The sequence below is a fragment of the Schistocerca cancellata genome, unplaced genomic scaffold, assembly GCF_023864275.1.
Source record: "Schistocerca cancellata isolate TAMUIC-IGC-003103 unplaced genomic scaffold, iqSchCanc2.1 HiC_scaffold_891, whole genome shotgun sequence".
NCBI lineage: Eukaryota > Metazoa > Arthropoda > Insecta > Orthoptera > Acrididae > Schistocerca > Schistocerca cancellata.
The window spans coordinates 27,501-32,500 of NW_026046901.1; the positions used below are offsets into that span (position 1 = coordinate 27,501).

The 5,000-nt window shown below is 53.4% G+C and overlaps 1 non-coding gene across 1 annotated transcript in view; it reads left to right on the forward strand.

Annotated features, from left to right (window-relative positions):
* Positions 1-4,040: 4,040 nt before the first annotated feature.
* LOC126148638 (small subunit ribosomal RNA) overlaps positions 4,041-5,000 on the forward strand; it is a 1,909-nt gene continuing 949 nt past the window's right edge. The window contains exon 1 of the ribosomal RNA XR_007530614.1: positions 4,041-5,000. This exon is cut by the window's right edge and continues 949 nt beyond it. This is a non-coding gene — a ribosomal RNA (small subunit ribosomal RNA).

The following is a 5,000-nucleotide window of genomic DNA, read 5'->3' on the forward strand; positions in this document are numbered from 1 at the left end:
AATACCGCCACCTGCAGGTCCCCCGCAACATGACCTGCTGCACCGATGATACCGCCATCTATGAGACGCCACGCCGACTACGACATCGCTAGGTCCCACAGTGCCCATTTTCCGACGCCACCCACAAACCCTGCATCATCTGCCCACCACAGGAGCCCCAACGCCTGTGCCTGCGTCGCACGAAGTCGTCGACCGACAATCGCTCCACCCGCACCCGCACGTGCCCCACCCCAACCGCCCAAATCGCAACTCCAGCGGATGAACGGCGGACTCTTCCCGCACTCGTAACGTGCAATCCGCCCCTATATCTTGCGTTTCATGAAGAGTTATATCGAATATGCCATATTCCCGCTGTCCCTATACATGCTGTAAGTAGCTCGCTTGCTACAGCAGCAGCAGCAGCAGCACCACCTCCGCGCGCTTCCCTGGGGGCACTGAACCGCAGGATGCGAGACCCCACGCCCAGTGGCAAACAGGGCTCCTCTCAGAATATAGGCGGTCCCTACCCCTCACAACGATGACGGTGGGAGGGCCGTTTTACGAGACCATTTCCTGCGGTGCCAACGCTGTCGTAGAGCCGATACTCCATCTTTGGTACAAGGCAATCATTCCGCTGTAAATCAGTACGTCACTCGTAGTTCAGTCACCTCACAGCACTGCTCAGTAAACTATGCAGGCCCACATAGATAGATTATGATAGATTATATACGCAAATGCCCCTATACATGCTGAACGTCCGTACACACAAAATGAACCACACGTCAGCCACACACTCTATCACACACTACTCTCTGCCTGTAACAGACACAGATACAACTACTAAGCACCAGCATGGACCAACGTCCGGTGCATCCTATCCGCCACAGTACACCAACTACGCTATGATAACCAGACCGGGAGGTCCAATCATAAAACAGAATACCCCACTCGTCCGACAACCACAATTGCTCAGAGAAGCCACCAACACCCACACATGTCCTACACAGGGGTGCACCCATCACCACCACACTGCCTCGTCTTACAGCACAAACACACTGGCAGGAATGAAACACACAGGTCTGCCGCAACCACAGACACGGCTCGCCCCCTCTCACTGGCGAAAAGCGCATCCCGACGTGACATAACTCCTTTGACACACTGACGCTGCCTCGGGCATCCACGTCCTACGGTCGATATCAACGAACCTCCCCCCCCCCCTCCCCCCCACAACACGCCATCCCATACCACATTGTGTACCGTACCCAAACCTAACGTGTACTGTACTACAACGCAATGTGTACCATAACACAACCCAGTTTGTACCTTAACCTAACCTATGTCACCTTAACCTAACCTATGTCACCTTAACCTAACCTATGTCACCTTAACCTAACCTATGTCACCTTAACCTAACCTATGTCACCTTAACCTAACCTATGTCACCTTAACCTAACCTATGTCACCTTAACCTAACCTATGTCACCTTAACCTAACCCATCTTGCACCTTAACCTAACCCATCTTGCACCTTAACCTAACCCATCTTGCACCTTAACCTAACCCATCTTGCACCTTAACCTAACCCATCTTGCACCTTAACCTAACCTATGTTGCACCTTAACCTAACCTGTGTTGCACCTTAACCTACCTCAATTTGCACCGCAATGTAACGCAATTTGCACCGCAATGTAACGCAATTTGCACCGCAATGTAACGCAATTTGCACCGCAATGTAACGCAATTTGCACCGCAATGTAACGCAATTTGCACCGCAATGTAACGCAATTTGCACCGCAATGTAACGCAATTTGCACCGCAATGTAACGCAATTTGCACCGCAATGTAACGCAATTTGCACCGCAATGTAACTCAATTTGCACCGCAATGTAACTCAATTTGCACCGCAATGTAACTCAATTTGCACCGCAATGTAACTCAATTTGCACCGCAATGTAACTCAATTTGCACCGCAATGTAACTCAATTTGCACCGCAATGTAACTCAATTTGCACCGCAATGTAACTCAATTTGCACCGCAATGTAACTCAATTTGCACCGCAATGTAACTCAATTTGCACCGCAATGTAACTCAATTTGCACCGCAATGTAACTCAATTTGCACCGCAATGTAACTCAATTTGCACCGCAATGTAATGCAATTTGCACCGCAATGTAATGCAATTTGCACCGCAATGTAATGCAATTTGTACCGCAATCTACCCCCACATTGTGCCTTAACCTAACCCACATTGTGCCTTAACCTAACCCACATTGTGCCTTAACCTAACCCACGTTGTGCCTTAACCTAACCCACGTTGTGCCTTAACCTAACCCACGTTGTGCCTTAACCTAACCCAAGTTGTGCCTTAACCTAACCCAAGTTGTGCCTTAACCTAACCCAAGTTGTGCCTTAACCTAACCCAAGTTGTGCCTTAACCTAACCCAAGTTGTGCCTTAACCTAACCCAAGTTGTGCCTTAACCTAACCCAAGTTGTGCCTTAACCTAACCCAAGTTGTGCCTTAACCTAACCCAAGTTGTGCCTTAACCTAACCCAAGTTGTGCCTTAACCTAACCCAAGTTGTGCCTTAACCTAACCCAAGTTGTGCCTTAACCTAACCCAAGTTGTGCCTTAACCTAACCCAAGTTGTGCCTTACCCTGCTCTGTAATTGGCATATGACACGTTACATTAATGTATTGTCCAACCGCAACCCGCTCAGAATGTTGTGTACACAGCTACGTGTCATCTCCCCATAACAGCTGCATTGCAGTGTGGTACGCCATAGAGACGTGTGGGAGTAATGGACGCAGTGGATGGCGATCAGCATGAGCCGTCTGTTCATGTAGTGGCGCGTGTATGCAGACGTAGTAGTCTCTTCTCACACAATGTGATAGCACGGTGCCCCGCGTTCCACATCTGCGACATGCTACAGAGGCCGGTTGACAGTTGGTCGCGCAATGGACATCGCATACGTACGGGGGCACCTTCCACGTGCCCTCTAGTCGGGCACATTTTGTTGCGTGGATGTGAGCGGATGTAGTGTGTCTTGACACCTGACAGGCAGGCATGCAATAATAGTTGACTTTGCAAACGGGGATGGACGTGTACGTTTACTGGTGACGTTACGCAAATGAACAACTGGTAACCCGTTGTGGTGCGGTTGTCCTTGCTGGAGGTACATCTGTGAGGGCAACGATCGGTACAGCTACGAAGCGGTCCCCACCATACCAACGAACGTGAATGTGAATCTGGGTGTGAAGCGATACGCGGCTGTGGGTGGGTGGGACTGTCCCCGGCCGGTGAGGGGGGGCCGCCCGGCGTGCTGGCCGCGCGGTGCGTGGGCGCACGCGCTACAGCCGGCTGGTGGGGGCGCCCAGTGGCAGGCGCGCCGGCCGACGGACGCGGCAGGCGGCGCAGCTGCGCGCCGGGGCACCCTGCGCGCGGCGCCGTGCAGCCAAAGTGGGTCCTCGCCGGCCCGGTGCGAAGCGCGGTGGACATCTGCAGTGTGCTGGTCCGATTGAGGACTGTGTGCGTTGAGGATGCGCCGCCGCCCGGAACTCGGCGCCGCGACGCCGTCTGCTGCTCGGTCGCCCCAGCGGTTCTCGCTGGTGGTTTGTATCGCAGTTGTGCAGACGTGTTGGCACGTGCGCTGTGCTGGGAGAGTTCGCTTCGGCACCCACGTGGGGCCTTTGCCCTTCTGTGGCGCTGGCGTTGGAGCTGCCGGTCACCGTAGGTGGCGCGTGTTGTCTCCCGCCGGCAATGCCACGACAGCACGCTCCCGGGCCTCTGTCGGCAGCGGCAAGCTCAGTTGGGAGCACGGGTGGTCGCACCTAAAGCGCGTCTACTCGCCTAACTCCGGGCGATTGCGCCTCTCTCGAACCCGACCAAGTACTTAGGACGGCGCTGCGCGCCGCCGGGACCTGAGAGGGTTTCGAGGTGTATTGTGCAGGGGAGCCCAGCCTCCTCCTGTTTGCAGAATAATTGAGCGGACGCTTGCGTGTTCGCGCGGGCCCCCGGGACACACTCCCGGGCGGCCGGCTGCTCAGCTCTAGTTGACGCAGCTCCCTGGTTGATCCTGCCAGTAGTCATATGCTTGTCTCAAAGATTAAGCCATGCATGTCTCAGTACAAGCCGCATTAAGGTGAAACCGCGAATGGCTCATTAAATCAGTTATGGTTCCTTAGATCGTACCCACGTTACTTGGATAACTGTGGTAATTCTAGAGCTAATACATGCAAACAGAGTCCCGACCAGAGATGGAAGGGACGCTTTTATTAGATCAAAACCAATCGGTCGGCTCGTCCGGTCCGTTTGCCTTGGTGACTCTGAATAACTTTGGGCTGATCGCACGGTCCTCGTACCGGCGACGCATCTTTCAAATGTCTGCCTTATCAACTGTCGATGGTAGGTTCTGCGCCTACCATGGTTGTAACGGGTAACGGGGAATCAGGGTTCGATTCCGGAGAGGGAGCCTGAGAAACGGCTACCACATCCAAGGAAGGCAGCAGGCGCGCAAATTACCCACTCCCGGCACGGGGAGGTAGTGACGAAAAATAACGATACGGGACTCATCCGAGGCCCCGTAATCGGAATGAGTACACTTTAAATCCTTTAACGAGTATCTATTGGAGGGCAAGTCTGGTGCCAGCAGCCGCGGTAATTCCAGCTCCAATAGCGTATATTAAAGTTGTTGCGGTTAAAAAGCTCGTAGTTGGATTTGTGTCCCACGCTGTTGGTTCACCGCCCGTCGGTGTTTAACTGGCATGTATCGTGGGACGTCCTGCCGGTGGGGCGAGCCGAAGGCGTGCGACCGCCTCGTGCGTGTTCGTGCGTCCCGAGGCGGACCCCGTTGAAATCCTACCAAGGTGCTCTTTATTGAGTGTCTGGGTGGGCCGGCACGTTTACTTTGAACAAATTAGAGTGCTTAAAGCAGGCAAGCCCGCCTGAATACTGTGTGCATGGAATAATGGAATAGGACCTCGGTTCTATTTTGTTGGTTTTCGGAACCCGAGGTAATGATTA